Source organism: Sphaeramia orbicularis, chromosome 24 (assembly GCF_902148855.1).
Source record: "Sphaeramia orbicularis chromosome 24, fSphaOr1.1, whole genome shotgun sequence".
NCBI lineage: Eukaryota > Metazoa > Chordata > Actinopteri > Kurtiformes > Apogonidae > Sphaeramia > Sphaeramia orbicularis.
Window position 1 is genome coordinate 32,072,006 of NC_043979.1, and position 26,316 is coordinate 32,098,321.

Here is a 26,316-nt window from a genome sequence, read left to right on the forward strand (position 1 = left end):
AATATGACAGAATATATTTTTGCATTGTATTAAATGTTTCCAAACATTCATATGCAGAGAACTTTGTAATTTTATTCTAAGTATCAGTCATAATACTAATGTTTTCAGTTAATGTTACTTCCTGTTATTCTATTAGGACATAGTGAAGAATAACATAATTTTCATATCAGATGAGTTCTCATGTATAGTTGTGGTGAATACAGTGTAGCTTTACACTGCATGTTCTAACCACAATGCACTACATGACTTGTTTGCTATTGCTTTCATCCTGTATGTAGGTCTATACCCATATCTGAATAGAATAGCTTGTTTCATTGAGCTTGTCAGGCCCTTTCTCTTGAGGTTGCTGAAAAGCACTCTGGGAAATATAGGAAATCACTAACTGAAGCTGAATTAGATGCGGAAAGTTGAGGGAAAGTGGGTACAACAAAATCGTAATTGTAGCAATCACAAAATAAGTCCTGGAATGTATTGTTCATCACATATTGATGGTGTAATAGTATCTGAGGGTGGGTGTTTCTTTTAAGCTCTTTTATCAAAGCTCTTCTTCAGGCTGAGGTGGATTTAATTGAGGACATCTACTAAGTATGACGGTATTCTTCTGGAACACATGACTGGAATTTTAAATAGATATGCAATTTCTGAATATTTTAGGTTTACTTCAGTTTCACCAGGATGAGATTCTGACTTTCCCCAGACATTCAACAGTGGTATTTAGAAGGACAGTTATGAAGTTTTTGTTCAGAGCTCACATCCCAGAGAGGCAGAAATATCCGCATGTTCATTGTACAAACCGAGGGATCACAGTGGTGTTAAGGAGTGGATTACTGTGTGATCCAGCAATAAGTTGACATTAATCACATCTTACCTGTGCAATTTGCTCACCAAAGACAGATGGGAGTAGCACTGAGCTATAGGTCTGCAAAATGTGGACAAAGCATCACATCAGCATTATTTTGACATACACTGCAGTTGCACTGCTTTTGAAGAAAAAAGTTAAGGGCCTATTAAATGAATAGATGTGTCTTGAAACATTTCCAGGGACTCTTTGGAAGTCTGTGGGAATATCTCCCATTGGATTTCTGAGATGTCCATTCTCTCGTTACTTAATGGCATCTCTGGGTATTACGGAGTTCTCTGTGCCAGAAAAGTCTCAGTTCCCAATGTTTCAATTATTGATTGAGTTATAAAATGAATTTACAATGGCCATGTTGCAGGCGTTGCATTAAAGATATTGCATCCTTTGATACTGCAATGTCGATACAAATTTTCTGCCACTATGCAGTGCACATTGCAGGTGTCTGCAGATGCACTTCATAAAAATAATGTGCATTTCTCTGTTAGGTTTTTGTTTTGTCTCATTTTTTTTTGTTCTTCACATATAAATTCTTTTAGAAATCATATCAAATAAACCACATCCTATGTATCAGTCTACTGTGACAATGAAAAGTATAGTAAGTGCGGTACCATTATGCGTTTCACCGAAGCAAGTCGAAATCTATATTATACCTTATAGAACACATAAACTGCTCTCAGCACAAATAAAGTGGAAGATAAAGGGTTCACTCTAATATGTATTGCTTTGCTGACTTCATGTGGGCAGGAATAGGATTTCAGCTACAGAGACAAGAGCTTGGCAAGACTTAGGAGCTTTTTTCAGTTTGGTTTACGGGACGTTAAGTTGCCGTTCCTCTTTGATGATTGTTCTTTAGGCTTCTAAATCTCCTGATAGTCAAAAAAGTAGAAAGACCTCTAATGCTGAAGGTGTCATGCTTTCATTGTATTCTTCCCTCTTGTCCCTCCTTCTCTGATGTCTTACATCTTGTATGCAGTAGTTGTACAAGTCCGGTATCTCTAAGATCTCTCTTAGTTTGGGGTGGCAAAGCTTTGAAAGTCACAGGACCTCTTTTCCAAACCTGATCTCTGTTTTTTTTTTTGCTAGATTTATTCCTCCTATTTGTTTTGTCATTTTATAACTTTTGTAGAACATTTGCTGCTACATTTTCTTCCACGTTTTTTGTGGATTTCCCTTACATCCCACCAGAGTCATTAGTTAGGCGTGGAAACATGAGAGTAGCTTGTCCCACTTCCATATTTGTGAGCTGAGAGTGGCAGTGCTGGCATTCACCTGTGGCAAAGCCCTTGGCAAACCAGCATGAGACCATACCTGCATCTAACATACCTGTCATGAAACCCCAGGGGTGTTACATCACACTGTGTCACCTCCTCACCTCCCTCTCTTTTTATGTTGTTGTAGTACCACCCCCCATTGCCACCTACTCCACATTGCCAGCGCCGCCGCCAGTGCATGAGGGACTTTAAAGGGCTCGCTTGGCAGACCCATTCCTCACTTTTAGCTGTGGTGTGGTAGAGCAATAACAACATGCCAGTCAGATTTAAGAGCCCCTAATAAGGCTCAATGAGATGACACAGCAGTCCAAGACCCATTATGCTGGTGGAGATATAAGACAGAGGGTGAGGGGAGAAGCGAAGAGGAGAGAGCAAGAGCAGCTGACTGACCACACAAGGAAGAGTGCTAAAACACTCCCCGTGGAAACAACAGGAAGGTCTGACAGGGGATTGGAGAGACAGGATAAAGGTAGACCGAACCGGAGGGATGTAGTCCATCTGTGTCGGTGGCCCAGAGGTAGTTTTGACAAGGATTGAGGAGACACTTGTGTGATGCCAGCCACACTACCAGGTTTTCAAATATGCATCTGTAAAATAGCTGTGTGACAAGCTGCTCTAGAAACAGAAAACAGCCTCCCCTAGCCTGGTTTTTTACTTTTCTTTGATCTTGTGACAACAGCAAAGAATCGAAGTTGGCACATCAACTCAGTGAGGAGCTTTAAACACCCGGCGAGGGCTTTGCTTCCTCACTTTGATTTGTGGAGTAAATGAAGGATTATTATAGATGAATCCAGTGTTATGGTTGTCCTCCAACTCGTGATGTTTAAACAAAAACTAGAGCAGTGCAACTACCTGAACTGCTGCTCCGTGCTGTCACATTAGAGGATGAATGAGGCAAGCCGCAACCCCATACAGCAGACTTACTCATCATCATTCCGCATGCGTAGCAGGGAACATGTCATTGAGAGTCATAATGGTACCCCATACTTCCTACTGAATAATATACCCCGTTTGCATTTGAGAGTTAATTACATGTTCACTATTTAAGCACTTGTCCCAGAGAGTGGGGAAAGTCTTTGCAGGCTGAAGAGGGTCAGGTCTGGCAGAGGTCAGGCTTTATGGGTCAAACTTTATCTGTAAGCTTACCCCTCTATTTGAAAGCTGACCCTTCTGTTCGGTTGAAATAACAAAACAGTTTCAGCGCTCTGTCTCTTTTCCGTTCATATCGGCATCATGCGCTTCACTCGGTCTTTGCTCTCCTCTGGCAATTGGCGCCCTAATTGAGGCACTCTTGAGCCATGTTTATCACCGTGGCAACGTTGCCCTGCAGATAATCATTGTCTTGTGGATTAGCATAACAACAGAGGAGAGGCTTTGCTTTAATTCCACTAACACTGGACCAAGCTCCTTTGTGTCGGCTCGCCTGCCGGGCTTGTCTTAACTGGGATTAGAAGTATGGGCTGTTAGTGCCCACAAGGCCTCCACATTACGCTCATGCCCCTGCTCTCCCACTTGAGTGAATCATTTTGGGCCTTTAAACATTTCTCAAACTGCTTTCAGAAATGCACACCTAGTGACCTATGTCTGAGGGTATTTTCAGACTGGGTATCCGGATCTGTGCTGTACCTGGATACGATCACACCTTTCCCGCTTTCACGCAGATGTTACGTTCACAAGCACGTACTGCGGCCCGTGCCTGAGAACAAGTGGGTGTTACAGGACCAAAACAGTAGGTGGCGGTGTGGAAGGAATTCTTTAGCTATCCGACAAACGTGGAAGTGACAAATCCTTACGTCATCACCCAAGCAACTGTTCTGTTCATTTGTCTACAATGGCGGCAGGACAGGCAATACTTTTGTATCTGCTAGCCTGTTTGAGGCAAAGAGAAGAAGAGCGACCTTCCTTGTCTCTGATTTTTCACCGAGCGGTTCGGTCGATAAGGCGTGCCTCCCTCGCAGATCCGAGGCTGTTATGGTGATTAGGTCACTTCCGGCCCTGGGTACAGATTGCTTTCACACTGCAACATTCTGTACTGGAATCCATGCAATCCGTACCCAGGACGACCCTGTCATCTGGACTCGGGTACGGTACTCGCGTATGGAACGTTTGTATTCACACTGATAAAATTAAGTGGACTGTGGGTCCAGCGTACTCGAATACAGACTCGGATACCCAGTCTGAAAACGGCCTGAAAAGGAGAAAGCTGTTTGACAAGACTACATGTACACTGAAAAATCCGTTCACTTCACCATTTAAAAACTAATCATTCATTCATTTTCTGAACCCACTTTATCCTCACTAGGGTCACGGGGGTCGCTTGGAGCCTATCCTAGCTACATAGGAGCGAAGGCGGGGTACACCCTGGACAAGTCGCCAGTTCATCACAGGGCTGAACATATAGAGACAAACATTCACTCTCACATTCACACCTCTGGGCAATTTAGATTAACCAATTAACCTATCAGTGCATGTCTTTGGATGGTGGGAGGAAGCCGGAGTACCCGGAGGGAACCCACGCAGACACGAGGAGAACATGCAAACTCCACACAGAAAGGTCCCACCCCCATCGACTGGTGTTGGAATCGAACCCTGGGTGGTTCTTGCTGTGAGGCATGAGTGCTAACCACTGCACCACCGTGTCGCCCAAAAAAACCCAAAACAAAAAAAAAATCAATTTTACTTTAATATTAAACTCAAGCACTTAAAAGTATTTTATTCTTGCTCCTTAATACCCATTGACTGAAATCCAGCTCAGTGTGAGTGACTCCCAAAATCTGAGCATGATTAGTCTTAAAGATCTGTAAGGTCTGATAGTGCTTTTGTTAAATCAAATGTTTCAGTAATATTCATTTACATTTAAATTCAGTAATATCCTTTTTTCTGTCACTGCTGTCATGTCATTACTACCACTACATGCAGCTATTTCAGTCATTTAGTCCGTTAAATGACAGATAACGGATAATCGTTCTCATCAGCATTGGCAGTGAAAACCACAGCTCCCATGATCCCACTCTACTTCCCAACATCAGTAAACTGTGCATTTTGTTAATGTTTTGATCAAGAGACTCCATAGCTGTAGAAATTGCATCTTTTATAAATAAAGGACAAAAGCATACAGCGTGATTTATCCCAAAATATAAACTGGTACAACAACTCTAAATAATAATAATAATAATAATAATAATAATAATTAAAAAAAAACCTGAAATATATTCCAGATTGGTAATTAAAATCATGAATGTGTTTTAATACTTTTTAACAGTCATGCAGAACTGCCAGTTCAATGGTGTTGGATGGTTTTATGGGAAGCAAGTCACAGTTGGTAGCAAGTGGGCTGGGTTGGCGGCAACAGTAGGTAGAGGAGGCAGGCGTGTAGCAGGACTGCCATGCTGTCCTAGCCTGCCTGAGCTGTTGAGGCAGAGCAGTAGGGTCTCCCAAGGGGCACTGGGTGTAACCACTTTTCTGTATCTGCTGGCAGAGAGAAGAGGGGAGCGGCAGAGGACAGAGGCGGAGGAGTGAAGGAGAGAGGAAAGGCATAGGGGGGTGCAGGGGCAGCTGCTGACCCCGCCGTGCACAAGATTAAGAAGAATAATAAAAAGGGGTCTTGGCAGTGCTTCACTAATATGCGTGGTAATTTAAAGATGCTCCGAAAAGAAATGTCAGTGATGTGTGGGTGGGCACAATTTTGTGTGTGTGTGTGTGAGTGGGTGGGTGTGTAACAGAGAGAGGAGCACACATCAACAATCTCCATGGAGGATTCCTGTGGTAAAGCGTTCTCGGCTGCTCAAGCAAACAAGTGGTGAGGCGTGCAAAAGGAATTTCAGGCTCTCTCAAAAAGATGACCACACCATTGCAAGCAAGCTCCTTTTGAAAGACTTGCTTTACCCACACACATTCATACGCACACACAAACACACACCTCTTTGTCATGTAGTTGATTTATTTTGTGGGATGGCGGTTTCACACTTGTTCTTGCGGCTGACATTATCTCAGTATGCTCTCTTTGCCAGGCTTTTTCCTGGCTAATTTGCTGTGTTTAAGGCTACCAACCCACCAGCCAGCAGTGTTTAATTCAGTTTAACTTGCGCTGTCAGTGCTTGGCAAGACTGTAGCAACATCACATAGCCAGTAGCTGTAGATAACATTTCTCTTATTAAATGTGACGGATTGTCCTGAACTCTAATGACCACTCTGTGACCCATGTTTGAATCTCACTTATATATTTGATACCAACATTATAGAAATAAACAAAGAACATAAAACACTGAAGGCAACTGGCATTTCATCCCAATGAGGGGCTGTTTACAAGTCGTAGGGAGGGGGGATTCGGTGGTGTGATGCAGGCTGCTGGAGCAGGTGACATCTGTGACCCAGCACAGCAGTAGTGTATGCCGGACACATGCTCCTTCCTCAAAGGCCACTGGCACCCTTTCTGCCTCATTGGGCTCGTGCCCACATGCACGTCCATTAACACACACGTTTTAATTTTGCTTTGTCTGAGTGAATGCATAACTGTAGAGATTTGACCTACCTTTTGCACACAAAGGCCAAAAAAATATTTGTCCCTACATAATCTGTTTTGCATGTTACAGGGACTGGAGAGCTTTTGTGTGGTTGTGCTTTGATTCTGGACTGTTGACCTACACTCTACAAGCCTGTAACAGCTACTTTGTGAACATCACAGTCTGGAAAACATCGGCATCATCGGATTACAGAAAATGAACTCTGTGTGCACAGCAAAGAACTGATACCAGGTCAGTTTTCTATTTCACAGAGAAATCTGATGGAAATTGTCTGTTGTATGCCTGTCCTGTATCCCTGTAACCCCCCCCCACACACACACACACACACACACACACACACACAGACATGGAGTGCATACTGTACACCGAATGCCTGTATTGGAAGTTTCTCTAGCTTCAAACACTAAATCAGATGATTGATCTCACTTGCAAGTTATTAACCGGTTATATTTACAAAGCCATTAGCTGCCTGATAATTAAACTATTAATTAAAACAAAGGCCTTAGTTTCCCCTTGTAAATCCCAAACTGCCCCATTATATTAATGTCTGTTATATAAGAGCAGCATATTAACTGTACATCCATTCCCATCCTTTTCATTTTTACCTAGTATTGTGTGACATGTCTTTTCAGAAAAGATGATACACAGGTTTTTGTCATGAGCAATATTACAATCCTACAATATGTCAGAAGATATTACAGTTTAATTTTCTATTAGTACACCTCTGTGTGATTTACAATAGAATTTTACATCAGCTCCACTGCTCCATATTGCCCATCCCATCTCCTCCCCTCTCCCTGGAGGGAGTGCATTTCTCCTCCTGGTTTCTCGTTGCATTCTGATAAAGCAGACTCTCCCTCTGATGTCTCTTATCTCTTCTCATCTCCTGCAGTAAAGGCCGTCTCTGTTTGTTTTATGCTTCCTGCCAGTTTTTCCTCTGCCTAGTTTTTTTTTCTGCCCAGCTTCTATGATGCCCAGTTTCTCGTCCCAGTATTGTGTGCAATGGATCAAAATTGTCAGAATAACTTAATGGTGTGCTGACCTGCCTCCTGACCCCCGCTGTTTATCAAATTCTATCATATACTGTAGCTCGATGCCCCCTTCCTTTCACACCTTCCTATTCTGTGAGAGGTATAGATTTGTTGCCCCGTATCTTTGGCAGTGTAGTACTCTGCTTGCTTACTGCTGTTGACAGAGCGTGTGTCCAGTGCAGGCTACGCTTGGCTGCATCAGGGTAATGCTGCTGGCAAGCACAGATCCAGCAAACAAACAACATATATTATTTTGGAGGCAAGGAGAGTGGTTCTATAGCCAAGGGGCTTTTTGTGTGCGCGTTTACATGCATACTTAAGTGTCTTTATACATGGCTTTGTTGGTGTGCACACTGACCTAGTGTGTGGGCTGTAATAAATAATGGACCCAGACTGTGTCATACCTGTTTTAACCAGATTCAAGGCAGATGTGTAATAACAGCAGCACCAAAGTTGCCTCAAGTAGTATTAAATCATGTGCACATACATGCATTATAGTGGTGGTTCCAGAGGACTGTAGAAGAAACCATAATCCGTAGAAAATGGAATATAAAGCTACAGCATTATTGTCTTGACTGAAAATTAACTGGTGAAGAGTTTTTACATGCGAAGGTGGTTCGTCCTCACTTAATATGCAGGAAACCCTGTGAGATTTTAAAAGGAAAATACAATACCAAATATTTATTTACACATTAATTTACATATTGAAGACCTACATTTATCCACAAAATGGATGGGAGATGAATTGTGAAATTTTTGTTTAGTTTTCTTTTTTCTGATGGCCACACAGCGAGGCACAAACCTTAAAAGCAGCTATGGTGAAACAGCAACGTAAGCAATTTAGAGAATACCTGTATGAGAAGGTCATAAAGATTTTAAAAAGCCAAGCAAATAATGCCAAAAAAAATTTCATTTATATAAAGCTGACTGCAGGTTTTTGGCAAAGAGATGGAAAAAGATGTATTGAACCTGGAAAGCAGAGGGAAAAGGCTCTATGCTAAGTAAGGTAATGTTTTTAAAATATTTAGTAGGGGTGCATCAATACTGCACAAATAATGCAAGCATTTCATCAAGTGGATCCTTCACTTAAGTCAAAGTGTGTGTCAAATGTATTCATGCAGAAAATGCCATTGTCTGAAGGACTCGCTTTCTGGGTGTAAATTGATGAAAGCTGTGATAATGTACGTGTCACATATCATAAAGGTCTATTTTCAGTTAAGTCCGTAAGTATTCAGGCAGTGACACAAATTTTGTAGTTTTACCTTTTTTTGCACGACTGCAGTGAACTTGAAGCAGTCAAGATGTGATTGAAGTGTGAACTTACAGCTTTTAATTCAAGAGGTTTAATAAAAATACTGCGTTAACAGTTTAGAAATTGCAACCATTTTAAATAATGTTCCTCTATAGATACAGTCGCATCAACGAGAACGCCCATAAATGTCACATCCGGTTAGAGCCGAGGGGGAAAACAAACCGGTCTCTGCCTCTAGCCATAACGCCGAAGAGTTGCCGTGGGCCCTTTTGCACCACAAATAAACAAAAAAAAAAACCCACCAGTTAAACTTTTACATTTTACCAAATAATAAAACGGAACCACAAAGGAGGACAAAATGGCTTCAAACTATCAGAAGAGAGGACGAGTTTGGCAGATTATGGGACCCAATAACAAAACTGCAGGCAGTACTTCATTTCCGGTCAGTTTAATGTAATCATGTTAACCATTTCCAAACAATCGTAGACTGTGTTAGGGGTATCAGGAATATTAGATGAATTGTTTAAACGCTAGTGATCTTTATACAACATTTGTAATTTGTGTAGATTTCCTCGTTACAAGTGCAAATGAACACATTCAGTACCTAAGTAGAAGTACAGATAATTGTGTACTAAAGTCTGATTAAAATAAATATACTGATTAAAGTTCTTTACTGAGTACGGTATATGTAAAAAAAAAAAAAAAAAAAAAAGGACTGGCTCTTAAATGTACTCCAAACATTGTTATTGCCTGTTTCTGTGCAAAGCTAAAAGAACCTCATGTCATATTGGACCAACAACATTGATCAACATTAATTCATATATTTAATGTCAGGTACTGAAATTGTGTTGTTTAATTCATCATATCAGTAGCAAAAGTGACTCCATTAAGTAGTAGAAGATGTCTGGAAATGACACTTCAGACCACTGAGTCGGATCATTTGGCCAGTTGTTTTTTTTAAAATGTATGGACAACAATCCAACCCTAGTGTATTTAACCCTTTCATGCATAGTGGTCACTCCAATGGACAGTTATTCTCCAGCTGTTCTCTTGTATATTCATGGGTTTTGTTGTTTTAGTTCCATATCAGCCAACGCAGTGGACGCTTATGCACCATCCCATAATACACTGACATCCAGACCATTACTGTACCTTTGCTGTTCTTGATAAACCTGATCTGCACTAATATGTTTGAGTGTAAATCACTTGTTATCTCCATGAAGTAATAACTAGCTTTAGAATATGTTAAAATGGGAGAAAACATCAGATTTGCAGCATTAAAAATGTTTTTATTTCATTGTTTTCATATTACTTTCTTATAGAACAGGAATAGGGCCACTGGACTCAGAATTCTGACTTTATTTCCTCAGAATTCTGACTTTTTTTTTTCAGAATTCTGATTCTGACTTTTTTTCATAATAATATTAAAAAATGTACATATACTGGACCTTATTTTAATTTATTGTATTTTTTTCCAGTGGTCCTAATCCTCTTCTGTACTTTCTGATATTGGGTTTTAAACACACGTTTCTTTACTTCAAAAATTAAATGCATGGACATTTTTGTAACTCCATGAAGAAAAATTGATCGCATTGTTTTTTTTTTTTTTCATGTCTAAGGAGGAATAAAAACACTCAAGAAAAAAATCTTTACTAAGGTTGTCGTAATTCATGCATGAAAGGGTTCATTTTTTCAATTTTTTCAATCAGTCCTTGTCAGAAGGCAATAGCGACTCAAAGTACGGCGTGACAACTTGTTAGCATTAGCAAAACAAGTTGAAATTCTGCGTTTTTACATTATACTGGACAGGGGGGAAGGATTGTTATCCCCCTCGGATTTCCCCACCCCCAGCTGTGACGTTGTTGCCGACTGCATCTATTTGGACAAACTGAGACTGCACATATGAACATCGTTTTTAATACTTTCATGAAATTATTTCCAGTCAATAACCACCTCAAGTCTTGAATCCGTAGACATCACTCAATGCTGAGTTTCCTCCCTGGAAATGCTTCACCAGGACTTTCAGCCGCTGTTAGTGTATGGGTTTTTCTGCCCTCAGTTTAGTCTTCGGTAACTGAAAAGCTGCTCTGTTAGGCTGAGATCAGGTGAGTGACTTGGCGACTGATGAACATCCTGTTTCTTTACCTCCAAAAGCTCTTTGGTTGTTTTTGCAGTATGTTTAAACCCCTTGAATTAAAGCTGAAACTCTACACCTCAATCATCGTGATTGTTTCATTGTGGTGGTGGACAGAGGCAACATTACACAATTTGTGTTACTGTACAGATATATTGTATATGGATCTGGCTGTAAATGACTACAACCAGAACAAGCTTATCCTCCATTTTCTGTCCTATTCCATCTGATTTCTTCCCTGAAAAGAAATGCTAGTAACAACAGTGTCTTTCTGAAAAGTTCAGACATTTTCAAATTGAGTTTATTGGAGTGTTCGTGTCAAGGAAAAAACGCTGTGTACTCATTTATTTCTTCTCATTGAGAAAAACTGCAATAAAATGCTCAGGAAAAAAATAACATAGGTAATAGGGATGTAAACAATTAATCGACTATTAATTAATTGTCAATAAGAATTTGCTTTTTTTGGGGGGGGGGGGGTCTTAATCCATCATGTCAGGTAGTGATGCAAAGTCAGAAATGCTCATTTCTTCTAAACTGCCCCTTTTCAGATCCATTTATTTATTGAATTTCTCTTTAGAATTTTAGTTCTACTCCATAAATGTCATTGCCTGTACTGTATCCCTAATGGTACAATAAATCAATCATTAAGGAATATGACATGCTTTTTTCATGAACTATATTAACAATATTTAGTTTTTATTCTTATAGACCAGGGGTGTCAAACTCATTTAGGGGCCACATTCAGTTCAATTTGATCAGAAGCGGGCGGAACCAGTAAAATAATAATATAATAATGTAGAAATAATGTCAACTCCAAACTTTTCTCTGTGTTTTAGAGCGAAAAAAGTAAATTTACATTATGAAAAGGTTTACATCTACAAACTATCCTTTCAAAAGATGTGAATAACATGAACAAACTGAAAAAATAACTGTCATTTTCACAATATTATGCTTCAGTTTATCATTTACACATGTACATTATAACTTACAGATCACAGTGGATCTACAAACACACAAAACATTTAATAATAGACAGAATATTGTTAAAATTACACTTACTTCTCTTAAGACTTATTCACATTTTTTGCAAAATTGTACTTTGTTTTAGTGTAAATACATGAAAATAAGTACATTTACAAAGAGAAAAATTTGGAGTTGTCATTATTTATATGTTGTTATGGTAGTATTTTACTGGTCTGACCCACTTTAGCTTGAATTGTTCTGAATGTGGAACCTGAACTAAAAGGATTGTTAATATCTTAGTGTAGATTTTGCATTTTAAAAATGCATCCCAAGGGCCAGACTGGACCCTTTGGCAGGCCGGATTTGGCCCCCAGACCGCATATTTGACACCTTTGTTATGTACAATATTGGAAGAGAAATTCAGGTTCTCAGGACAATTGCCGCTTATCAATTAATGGACCGATAAGGTCAACCAACTAATGATTAATGAATTAATTGATAATTTGCATCCCTAATAGGTAATATTATAAAGCACACAGGCCCAGATTAGGTATTATCCAGTCAGATTGTAATTTTTTTTTTTTTTTTTTTAACAATTTTTCTCAATTTTTAACAGTACAAAACAGTCTCCTCAGGTTGAGGAGCAGGAAAAGAGCAAAAGAACAGAAAAACAAACAGATGAAAAGAACAGCCTGTGTTGGTGTCAGAATATTAAGGACCCTTAATAGATACATTTGTGTCTGAATGTCAGCCATTTCCCCCAGTTTTTCATAAAGAAATTTTCTTTTAACTTCAGTTTATATGTCAGAAGTTCCATGACAAGTATATCATCTATGACTGAAATCCATTGTTTATGAGACAGAGCATCAGTCTTAAGCCAGTTCTTTGTTATGGCCTTCTTCCCGGCCACCAGGAGGATCTTGACAAGATATCTCTCGTCTTTATGCACTGATTCTTGCAAATGTCCGAGGTACAGAACAAGACAAGAATTTGGGATTCAGACTGTAAACTTTTACAATCATTTTGTCCTCGTAGTCAAAACGGAGGGGGAAAAAAAAAGACACACAAGTCACAAAAGCTGTTGATTCTGTTGTCTGAAGCTGGAAAGTTAATCTGCAGTATTAAGAAACCTCATCTGCACCTGTACGGATCTTACAGATAGGCTTGTGTGTCTCGGATGTTTTAGTCCACTTACACTCTGGCATGTGGCATGGGCCTGTTTACAAAGGATTAGACTGGACTACCCTGCCTGCCTGTCCACACTGTGGAGTCCAACGCCAATACAGGGCTTTGTTTTCCTTGACTAACCCTAACCAAAAGCCTCCTTCTGCCTCCCAAGAATTTGCTGAAATGAGTTTGCCCTTTGGATTTAGTTGCTCTGAACTTTGTCATTTGTTCTGAGATGTCTTTCCTACTCTTGGGGAAGTTTTAATCGCATTCCCTCATCTTTCTTTATCGGTAAAGTTAAAAAAAAAAAAAAAAAAATCTTGTGAGATATTTCTTGTTCATGTGTTTGTTTCATCATCCCTGAAACTTTCACTTCCCTTGCTACATTTCAGTAGCCTAGATTGTAATCACATTCGTCATCCGTTTTTTGCAGGACAAATAGCTCAGGTCATGTGATTAATATCAAAAGAACAGCCGTTTTGTATGGACAACCTTGTGATATTTCTTTTTTTTTTTTCCTCTCCATCTGTTTTTGTCCATCTGTCCTTCCATTTTCTTCTTTCTGTTCGTTCTCGTTATTTGTTTTTGCCTGGCCTGTTGTATAAATACTGGCGGATGACAAATATGAATCAAGTGACCATATAAACGCCTCCTCTTGATATATTGTTAAATTTTTTGCTCTGTATTCGTCTTTCTACACTCACACAGTATCATACACTCAAACAGACTGTGGCATGAGATCAGGTGTGTGTATGAGGTGGCAGACTGCACTCTCTGTTAGGTCCTCAACTCCCACCAGCTTTCCAGATGGCTATGGTGTCGGCACCACACCTTTTGCCCACATGACGCTCCCTGCATCCTTCCAGCCTTCACCCAACTCCCTGCTGCCTGCTACAAAATATGCAATTAAAAGTAGAAAGATTTACTATACAGAAACTTACCCAACATATATGTCCTCAGGTGGGTAATATATCAGATATAGAGATAGATAGATACACTACAAACAAAAAGTTAAGGATATTTCTTTTTTTGTCATTTTTGCCATTTGTAAATAAAACTATGTCTGGTCATTAAAAAAGTGTGTTTCAATTAAATTCACACACAAAAAGTAAAAAGCGCTGTGCAAGAATCCCAACTGAAAAAAACAGCCCAAAAATTAAAAATATCCTTAACTTTTTGTTTGTAGTGTAGATTGATAATACTTTTTTGAAGCCGAAGGAAATTCTGTGAACTCCATTGCTCACATACATACATACATACACACACGAGATGCAAGAGTTAAATACAGAGAATAAAAATAATAAAGAAATAAAAAGTGACATAGCCATAATAAATGAATAAAAAAGACATAGCCAGAAAAATAGCTAGCCTATACAATAAAAAAACACACGTACTCAATTATTCACATACACTACAAACAAAAAGTTAAGGATATTTTTTAATTTTTGGGCTATTTTTTTTTTTTCATTTGGGATTCTTGCACAGTACTTTTTTACTGTTTTTTGTGTGAATTGAATTGAAACACATTTTTTCAATGACCAGACATAGTTATATTTCCAAATGGCAAAAATGACAAAAAAAATGACCCAAAATAAAGTAATATCATTAACTTTTTGTTTGTAATGTATATCCACAATAACAACACATATTAACCCCCACCTACAAGCATTCTCAACCTCAACATCCTCGTAGCCTTAATAAATTAATTATTAAGACATAGCCAGAAAAATAGCTAGCCTGTACAATAAAAAACACATACTCAAGTATCCACATACACTACAAACAAAAAGTTAAGGATATTTTTTTAAATTTTTGGGCTATTTTTTTTTCATTTGGGATTCTTGCACAGTACTTTTTACTGTTTTTTGTGTGAATTGAATTGAAACACATTTTTTTAATGACCATAGTTATATTTCCAAATGGCAAAAATGACAAAAAAATGACCCCAAAAAAAGTAATATCATTAACTTTTTGTTTGTAATCTATATCCACAATAACAACACATATTAACCCTCACCTACAAGCATTCTCAACCTCAACATCCTCGTAGCCATAATAAATTAATTAAAAAAGACATAGCCAGAAAAATAGCTAGCCTATACAATAAGAAACACAAATACTCAATTATCCACATACACTACAAACAAAAAGTTAAGGATATTTTTTAATTTTTGGGCTATTTTTTTCATTTGGGATTCTTGCACAGTACTTTTTACTGTTTTTTGTGTGAATTGAATTGAAACATATTTTTTCAATGACCAGACATAGTTATATTTCCAAATGGCAAAAATGACAAAAAAATGACCAAAAAAAAAAGTAATATCATTAACTTTTTGTTTGTAATGTATATCCACAATAACAACACATATTAACCCCCACCTACAAGCATTCTCAACCTCAACATCCTCGTAGCCATAATAAATTAATTAAAAAAGACATAGCCAGAAAAATAGCTAGCCTGTACAATAAAAAACACATACTCAAGTATCCACATACACTACAAACAAAAAGTTAAGGATATTTTTTTAAATTTTTGGGCTATTTTTTTTTCATTTGGGATTCTTGCACAGTACTTTTTACTGTTTTTTGTGTGAATTGAATTGAAACACATTTTTTTAATGACCATAGTTATATTTCCAAATGGCAAAAATGACAAAAAAATGACCCCAAAAAAAGTAATATCATTAACTTTTTGTTTGTAATCTATATCCACAATAACAACACATATTAACCCTCACCTACAAGCATTCTCAACCTCAACATCCTCGTAGCCATAATAAATTAATTAAAAAAGACATAGCCAGAAAAATAGCTAGCCTATACAATAAGAAACACAAATACTCAATTATCCACATACACTACAAACAAAAAGTTAAGGATATTTTTTAATTTTTGGGCTATTTTTTTCATTTGGGATTCTTGCACAGTACTTTTTACTGTTTTTTGTGTGAATTGAATTGAAACATATTTTTTCAATGACCAGACATAGTTATATTTCCAAATGGCAAAAATGACAAAAAAATGACCAAAAAAAAAAGTAATATCATTAACTTTTTGTTTGTAATGTATATCCACAATAACAACACATATTAACCCCCACCTACAAGCATTCTCAACCTCAACATCCTCGTAGCCATAATAAATTAATTAAAAAAGACATAGCCAGAAAAATAGCTAGCCTATACAATAAAAAAAAACACATATACCAATTACTTACATATACCCAATTCCATTTTAAGGATCTGAGACACCAGAGTGGTGTGGATTGTAGGTATAATCTAACATCCTGCCCCCCCAAATTAAAGTTTCTGAATGAAGGGAAAAGGAAAATGAGTTGCACATCAGTGGGAGGCTTAGAAGAATTAGTAAAGCGTCTATAAGTGTCACTTTCACTATGTGTGTACTCATTCCGAGGTAGGGCTATGTACGGTAATGATGCGTGAGTTGGGGTTTTTGTTCAATCCGTGGGACTTTTGTGGAATTATTTGACTCAACCCGCCCTGCAAATAAACTGACATTCTTTTGACCCGTCCCATCCCATTTCTGCAACTTTCTTTTTTGTAAATAGGGTATGCATAAATAAGCTATTGCTTCAGCCTACACCTTTTCACCCATGTTTAATATAGAAATCCAAACTGTATGTATGTATACATCATGTTCTGCTAAATGGACAAATAAATTGCTGCTACTACTACTACTATCCACGAGTAACCCGCTGATCCATGCATCACTAAGGTACAGCACGGAACGCACCCCCATATAATAAGTGGACTGACCTGTCCATAGACATGCTACAGCAGTGGCAAATATACAGCCTGCGGGCCAAAACCAGCCTGTCAAAGGTTCTAATTTGTCCCACAGTATGAATTTGGAAAGTGCAAAAATTTTACTGAAGTTATTAAGAGTCAAAGGTGTCATAGTTGTTTTAGTTCAGGTTCCATATTCAGCCCAACTGTGATCTCAAGTAAAATAATAGTATAATAATCTATAAATAATGACTCCAAATTTAAATAAAAGTTTCATTGTAAAAAGTCGGTATCGGATCGGTATTAGATCAGTATTGGCAAAACTAATCCCAAAAAAAAAAAAAAAAAAAAAATCGGATCGGAAGCAAAAAAAAAAAAATCCAGATTGGGACATCACTAGTATCTATATCACCTAATAGCACAATATTATGAAGTACTTTCTTTTAGATACTGTACAGCTGCTTTGTGTTTCTTGGGTTTGACATTTTTATCCAGTTTGTAAAAAAAAAATAAATAAATAAATTGAGATATTCCTGAGTTGAAGAATAATGAGAAAATAAAATGCCAAATCAGGCTGCTACATCTAGAAATTAACCTGCCTCATCAATGCAGAGGTAAAGATGTTTTTTTTCCAGATCTGATGATGGAAATAGCTTCTTTTTAATCTCTATTGAGTATGGATGTGTGTCGAAACCCAGTATTAAACCGATAATCATAAATTCAGAGGAAAATGGTCAGAGCATGAGCTGAAATATTAAATGTGTTCATAGCAGTGGCAAATAGACATTATAAGGCTGCAGATAACCTATAGGAATCTAATTTCCCATTAAAATGTCAGAAACAACTAAAACATGTTTCAGAAAGGCTATACAATTCTTTAACAAATACAGTGCAGTTTGCAGATACAAAACAAACACACACAACATATTTGTAAAATATCATATTTCAGAAAATACAGCATGTATCAGAAGCAGAAGAAATACATCAGGATACCAGTCCTGACGGTTTAGAGCAGTGGTTTCTAACCTTTTTTGGCTCGTGACCCTATTTTAACATCACACATTTTTGGTGACCGCAGACATTCAAAACGGAGACTTTTTTTTTTGTTTTGCTGAAATTAATTTTTTAATTAATTTTCGGGTCAATCAAGATATGCCCCTTCAGATATTATATCCTGCATTTTATCTGAACTTGATTTTTATTAGCAAAAGTGTGTGGTGTTTTAATTATAGTGAAATAAATACTGAATCATTAAAAAAATTTGTTTTATTAGTATTTTTCTTTTTTTTTTTTTTTTTTATCAATGACTAGAAATGTCCGGTGACCCCATTTGAATTCCAGGTGACCCCAAGGTTGAAAAACACTGGTTTAAAGTTTCACATATAGATTAAGTTTAGTCATACTCGATAACCACTAATAAGTAAAACAGTCGTATAGGGGCAAGTAAACATTAGTCGCTTTTCCATTGACCCTCAAATTGCGCAAATATAACTTGCGCATACAAATTTACCTATGGAAAAATGACAGTATCGCCAAAAGTCTCATTTTTAGATTAAAAGTTTTTGCGCTGGCAAGAGGTGGTTTTTCGGGCGTAGCACAAATGGTATATCCCTCAAAACTGCAACAGAAAGACCTTTTTTCGCAACTAGAGTCAGGTGAATTTAAAAAATGGATGTTGACGTACGTTACAACAAACGAAGACGAAGAAGAAACATGTCACAGTATGTGTGGACACACCAGGAAAGCCAATCATTTTTTAATTTAGTACGAGATAGAGAGGTAATGTATAATAATAATGAATATATCTGTAAATCAACACCATATTTACGTTCGTCGCCATGTTTATGGAATGACTTCTCGTGTCATCTCGAGATAATAAACAAATCATCGCATTTGTGATTTAATGGAAAAACCGACATTACACACTTCTGTTTTTTCAACATGTAGTAAATATCGGTAAAGTTTTGCGCAGATGTCCAGTGGAAAAGTGACTATTGACAATGGACAAATAGAAATCTCTACCGCTTTGCTGATACAGCAATGTATCAGTGTAACAAAAACATACCTAGATAGGATTTTGACCATTTTATGCATCCCCCAATCAGTGGTAATCTTTCAATTTCCACTGTCTTGTCCAGAGTGAAATTTGATTGTCTGATTTTGTGATTTACATTTGTTTAGGTGCGTAGCATGCAGCCTAGCTAAAAAAAAAAAGTCCTCACCTGGATTTAACTAAGCAAATAAGTAACCGCCTTCCATTGGATAATTACTAGAGTGATTATTATGTTTCAGCTGCTACAAGGTGCTTAACCCTAACTGATGTAGTGAGTAGATTCTCTTTTGCTGGGGGGCATAATGTTTGGACAATGCTAGGAATCATTGGGCTCATCGGCCTTGTGAAAGAGTGGTTCAGGGACCATGAGACATCATTTTCACACATGGATTGGCCACCACAGAGTCCAGACCTGAACCTTATTGAGAATCTTTGGAGTGTGCTATAGAGGACTTGATGCAGCGGTCCGACTCTCCCCACATCAATACAAGATCTGGGCCAAAAATTGATGGAACTATGGACGTAAAAAAATGTCCTTTATTGTGACTCTGTATAAGCACTGCATGGCATAAAGAATACAGCGAACATATCCTGTAATCATACCCAAAGGTGGTCCAACAAAACTTTGCTTTTTTTTTTTTTTTTTTTTTTGGCTGGGCAGTGTAAATAGGAATGGATTTGATCCAAGATCCATTTTTAAGTGGACCGTGAAAACAACAGGATGATATTAGCATATTCTGTGTGCTGGAGGATTTATTTGTGAAGGCCCTCTTAGAAATGGGTTAGGATTTTCATTTATAATAGCAAATAAAATTCAGCTGTATAATGTTGAATGAATTGATTATGAACATAATGGCATTAATGTTGGAACAGACAGAAACATGAAATAGTAAAAAAATACTTTTAGTGTTTTAAAATAACAAATGATTAAATAATTGAGTGAAGGTTCTTAAGTGATGTGCATTTTTACTCTGCAATGCCTTGTTTCACATTCATACAGCAACTCAGATTTGCTCTGGGAGTTCTGCTGGGAAACTACACGTTTGTTTTCTTCTCATGCTACTCCGCTGCTGCTGCTGCAGAGCACCGAAACTGGACTGGACAGGACAGCGTGTGCTTGGCTTGTGTGTGTTGAGAGAGAGACGAGAGAGAGAGGGAGAGGGGAAGGTGTTATTTCTTCTGTCCACACTATCGTCTCTCTGACTTGTTGCATATTTCCATTTTTCTACTTGGATTCAGTCCACTTGTTCCTCTTTTAATTCTCTTCCCGTCATCACGCCTTTCAGTCATTATTGCGGCGAGGTTCATCTTTTCAAAAGCTGCATTCCTTTTTCCTGTCTGAGCTCAGCAGCACCCCTTTTTATTAACATGCCTCATTCATGCTGTGCTGTTCTCTATTAATACATTCCTCCTTACACCCCCACTCCCACTCCCCCCCAAATGAATTCGTCTGTGCTGTATATATAAACTCCTCATTTGTTGTCCCTATCATGATCATCTCTCCCGCAGCCGTCTCCTCCTCCTCTTTCTGTTTCCCTCCCTTTCAATCTTTCATGCCTTTGACATGTGCTCTCTGTATCAGCCGCCCCACCCCACCCCCCACCCCACCCAACTTCCCTCTCTCCTTACGTTTCTGTCTGTCCCCGCCTGCCTCCATCCTTACTGCAGGGTTGAATCATCCCCGTTTCTGCTTGCCTTGTCACGTTTGGCCCCCGTGCACGTCTATCCAGGCCTCATCACACGGCGATGGCGCGAGCTGTGCTGACATCTCGCCACAGTGCTGAGGGCCTCTGATGTCCGTGACGCCAACACTGACCTGTCCCTCACTCCTCAAAGCACTGACATCATCAAAGTGGGACACATTTCTGCCCCGGGGGCTATTAATTGCCAAGTATGGTATGAGCCACAGTTTCGTCCATGCCATTTCCAGATTAAAGTGGAAGGAGACGAGGGAGCTGCATATCTTTTTCGTTTCTTTTTTTGGCATTATCAAAGATATACAGTATTCTAGCTGGCTGCGGATTTTGTAGGCCTTTTCATTTAGTTCTTCTCCTGCCGTCTCCTCACTTTGTATTCTCGGGGTGTTGTCGGAGAAAGGGACCACATCAGCACCATTCTCTTCAGAGCTTTTCCCTCACAAGGGAGCCTCTGCTTCCCCACGCACTTGGCTTCAAACGACACACCTCAGATCACACACGCACATATGCTAACATGCGCACATACTCTTCGACATACGCTTCGAATACCAGGAACCTCTATCCTTGATGCAAAAACTGCACCCGAATGAAAGCTACGGCATCCTCCTTGGTGGAAAATTGAGTCATGGTCCTTCTGCTTGTGTAAACTGACAGACAAGCCAAGCGAAAAATAGAATCAAAATGTCCCTATATTGGGGGGAGTGTGTGGGCATGAGCAGTGGCACTGTGTGATTCTATAACAAGCACATGCAAATCGAGTCAAACCAACCCCAGGCTCGTTAAATAAAACATGGGAGTAAAGACAAAAGCCTGCTTCTACTGTAACCTTGCATATTCATAATGAGTGCTCTTGCCTAATGCAGAGCAGAGCGATGTTACGCAGGTTGACATTATGTGGCTGGGTGCTTCTGGGGTGTGTGCTGTTGTTTTGCTTAGTCTCGAAACGGTTAGAGGAGGGTATGATAATTTGAGGATGCAAAAACTTTGCTGGGCTGAAACAAATTTTTAGGTTCTCTCACAAACCAATATCATCCTAATTGGCTAACAGTCACTCTAGCAATTAGCTGATAAGTATTTGTTCATAATAACGTGTATCTGTACTTTCAAACATTGGAAACAACAGCAATGCTAAGTGATTATGTTCGACTACAACAATATTTCTGACTATGTTTGAAGTTGATGAAAAGGATATGAATATTTTTGCCAACTTTGCACCATTTGGAGTTGTCTTACACTCTCAAAATGATCGTACACTACAGATTTCCTGAAAACAGTGTGTTAATATGTGACTGACAAAGTGATTGTTACCTTGTTTTATTTTCTGTATTTGTATTTATTTACGTAGTTACAGGACAGTGTGTATTGGCATTAGTTACAAAGAACAAGATGCATGCACCAGATTTAGCAGAGAAGCTAATTTCCATCTGTTGTCCTGGACCAACGACTAACATAACAAACATCACTTAATTATAAAGTCATAATATACATGAAGAAAACCCTTAAACATGACAGATATAGGAAAGTCTGCTCAGATTGAACAGCTTAAGCCAAATACATAAAATGGGGCTTACATTCTAAAAATACAGTAAATTTCCTAGAGCAAGAATAAGATATAAAAGATAGAATGAGAAAGAGAGAAGAGAAGAGAAAGAGAAGGGGAAAAAATGAGCAAGAAGAATAAATAAATAAATATATAGATAAGCTAATTATGCAATTGCAAACCAGACAAAGAGAAAAGTACAAGTAAAAACTATTGGGCTAAAAATTTCAATAGAACTAACCAAGACAGTTTATACCAGGGGTCTCAAACATGCGGTCCGGGGGCCAAATGCGTCCTGCCAAAGGTTCCAATCCGGCCCGTGGGCCACAGTCAAGGCTGTCAAACTCATTTTAGTTCAGGTTCCACATACAGATCAATTTGATCTAAAGTAAAATAATATACTACAAAATAATAACCTACAAAAAATAATGACTCTGTGTGTTCTTCTTGGTAGATGTGAAAAAATTATTACATTATGCCTATAAATAATGACAACTTCAAATTTTTGTTTTTGTTTTACTGCAGAAAATATTTCCATTTACAAACTATCTTATAACAATAAAATGTGAATAACCTGAACAAATATGAACTACCTGAAATGTCTTAAGAAAATTAAGCACAATTTTAACAATTTTCTGCCTGTTACTAAGTGTGTAGTGTCTTTGTAGATCCGATCCATAATGCACATTTACAAATGAGATGTTGAGGCATATTATTGTTAAAATTACATTTATTTTTCTGAAGAAATTTCACCTTTTTCAGGTTATTCAAATCTGTTTTGTTTGGATAGTTTATAAAAGTAAGTGTATTCAGAATTTAATGGGGGGTTTTTTGCACTAAAACAAAGACAAAAATTTGGAGTTGTCATTATTTACAGGTTATTATGCTATTATTTTACTGGTCCGGCCCACTTCAGATTAAATCGGGCTGAATGTGGCCCCTGAAAGAAAATAAGGTTGAGACCCCCTGGTTTATACAATACATGTGTGCAGAGATTAGTACAGTATTTAATTTGTTTGACCAGACTGGGGTCTTTGCCATAGACACTAGAATACATATTTGTGTTAGCAGTGCTGGTTATCTAGAGCCTATCTTTTTTTTTTTTTTAACTTTACTTTATTTGTTTTTACCTGTGACCACTCAGCCAATCAAAACTTACTACCACTAAGACTCTTTTCATAGACTAGTATTTGATGGGTGATTTGGGGCAGCCCTACTAATTTCGGCTCTATAAGGACTTAAATCCCTCTAATAACAAAACACTGCCACCTGCCTCCGCCTCACTAAGAAGTTTGTCACATGACTAGAGATTAAGACTGTAGAGTTTAATTGGGACTAAGCGATGGACATCCTTTCAGCGATATCTTATCTGACACTGATGCAAAAGCTTAGTTTAGTTTGGTTGGAACTTTTTACCGGGATAGTTTGTGACCGAAACTTTACGGAGGTGGGCAAAAAAGGCCAGTTAGGGGCCAGGATTAGATGCCTCCGCTGATCTTGGTGATCCCCATCAGCAGAGGAGACCGTGGGGAGAGAAAGTAAAAGAGAGCCCATTTATATCAGACCACACTGATCCATCGCCCAGAGTGATGGGTGAGAGATCTGCAAAGAGGACTGGGACTGTGACAGGCGCTGTTCATTAATGCTTCAGCCTCTGCTGTAGAGTCCAATCAAGGGGATCCACACACAAGCACCCTCAAACACTAAAGCTCTCTCTCACGCGCACACACACACACAGCTATCCAAGCAATGAGACAGGCGGGCTAAGCGTGGGCACTGATGGCTTCACTGCCTCAATTGATGGGTGCTTAGAGGGGAGTGAAAAAGGAGAGCTGGAGATACGGGACCAGCGAGACTGAGCGTGTGCGAGATGGAGCGGCGGGTCTGCTGTGTCGATGACTCTCTGATAGCCTGAGCTTAGCACCACTTCTGCTCAACATGCAACGCCATTACATTAACCCACATGCTGCCCAGCTGTTTCCATTAAACGCTTCAGTCCTGAAAATCTCTTTAGCTGTCACCAGATACACTACAGACCTAATAAAGCTTCCACACTTCCAGGTGCTGAATTACACAGATAAAAAGCTGTGTTACATTTTACACACATTAGGCATTTATCCAACGCTGAATGAGTCAGACTAAGGGCGAGTGTAGATTTAGTATATAAACCTGAATTACAAACATTAGATGGAACCAATACTGTATAAATACCAGAGCTGCCATTGCTGCTGGTGGCAGAATGTGATCATCAATCTGCAAATGCTGCTGTGTGACAGACTTGGCAAGGCACACAGTCTGTCTCTGTCACTGTCTGTCACAGTGCTGTCTGTTTGTACTGTCATTCAAATGTTTACCTCCCAAATACCCATCTGAAATGTAATCAGCAATGTGTGCATTGATTGTTAGTCTGTTTGGGGGTGTGATTGACTCAAATGCTGGACAAACAGGCCTGCTACTGCCTGCTAGTGTTTTCCTTAGATAAAAAAAAAAAAAAAAAAAAGGACAAATGCTGACTAGAGGCATGTCGACCCTGATCTGTCTTTGACCCAGCTGGTAGGGTGGATGGTGAGAAAACAAGACTGGGTAAAGCAGACGATGACCCCCCGCGGTGTTTTGCGGACCAGGCTGCTGGACACAGGTGACGCAAGTAACAGAGAAAATAAAACTCTTAAATTAGATGTTTTCTAGTTACATGGTTTTAGGTGCCGAATCCAATTCTCTGTGCTAAAAACAGGCGGTTTTAAAAGTATCACTATGTAGAATTCCGCTTTACTTTTTTTGGCTTTAGTTGAAAGTATGTAAGTTTTGTTTTGTCTGGTTTCTTTTAACAGGAAGTATTTTTGTTTTTGAAAGAATGAGAAAGGGGAAGGGAGTCACACTTACGTCTTCTGTCAGCTCTGTGGTTTTTTTTTTTTGCACACATAAACTTGGAGAGTGCTATCAAATTGTTCAAGTAGACTGGCTGATACTCGCAAAGGGATTACTTATATTCAAAGTCGCTAGTGTTGTTTTCATGACATCCTGAACTGAATTGTGCTGAAAGGCCCTAAGAGGTTTGGAAAATCTGATCTGAGAATAACTTTAATGACCGAGCATGAAAAAGATTTTAAATTGGCAAAAAAAAATGTAAAAAGAAAAAATGAGTAGGCTCTTAAATTAAGCTGGAGCTGCACTTACGGGTACCAAAAATAGTTTCTGCACCAGCCAGAGTGCTGTCGTCAAACTGTTTGATGAAAAAAAAAAAAAAGTAGTTTATGTTGTCTAATTGGTGACATTGATATTAACAGCCCTCATCAAGCCACATTTGTTGGTTTGAGTCTTTGAAAAGGCTGAGTATAATGTCCCAGTCGAGATGCTCCTACTCTTCCTTCCGCAGGTTTTCATGCATGATGGTTTTCTGTGGTGACTCCGTGTGATCACATGAGACAGTTGAAAGCATGGACGAGACCAATCAGTCTTATTAGATGAGCTGACACATGTGTGGCTTCTGTATGTGTGTGTGAGGAGTTTCAAGTGGCTGCTGGACATGTCACAACCAATATGGCTGCTTGAATCAGAGCTTCTCTGAGAGTGTTCCTTTGAGCGGCTGAGAATGAAAACAGATCAGGTTTTGCTCTGTCAGGAGTGCGCCGTACAGCGGGGGTAATGAATTCCAGGAGGCTGAGCATGCTAACGAGTTCATTATTCCAGCTTGGTTTAGGAGTAATTACCATTTTGCATCCAAAGCCATTCAAGACCGGGTTGCTCTTGTCAAATTAAGCCGAGTGTGAATTCAGATAAATATTTGCGCAGTTACAAATGCACAATTTGGATCTTCATGATAGCCAAAGATTGTTGCAGCCACTTTCTAAAATTTTTTGTAATTTTATTAGATTTTTTTTTTTTAAATTAGCTCACCACAACTTCAGTTATATATCCAGATACACTACAAACAAAAAGTTAAGGATATTTCTTTTTTTTTTTTGGGTCATTTTTTGGTCATTTTTTGCCATTTGTAAATAAAACTATGTCTGGTCATTAAAAAAATGTGTTTCAATTCACACACAGAAAGTAAAAAGCGTTGTGCAAGAATCCCAACTG

The 26,316-nt window shown here is 38.6% G+C and overlaps 1 protein-coding gene across 2 annotated transcripts in view; it reads left to right on the plus strand.

Annotated features, from left to right (window-relative positions):
• fut8b (fucosyltransferase 8b (alpha (1,6) fucosyltransferase)) overlaps positions 1 to 26,316 on the plus strand; it is a 142,630-nt gene that overhangs the window by 6,960 nt on the left and 109,354 nt on the right. Inside the window, exon 2 of one of the 2 annotated variants that reach the window (XM_030128776.1) lies at positions 6,723 to 6,884. The exons of the other annotated variant lie outside the window; for it this stretch is intronic. The gene's annotated coding sequence lies outside the window, so the exon portion shown is untranslated. The remainder of the gene's footprint in view (positions 1 to 6,722; positions 6,885 to 26,316) is intronic. 2 annotated transcript variants of the gene reach the window in all.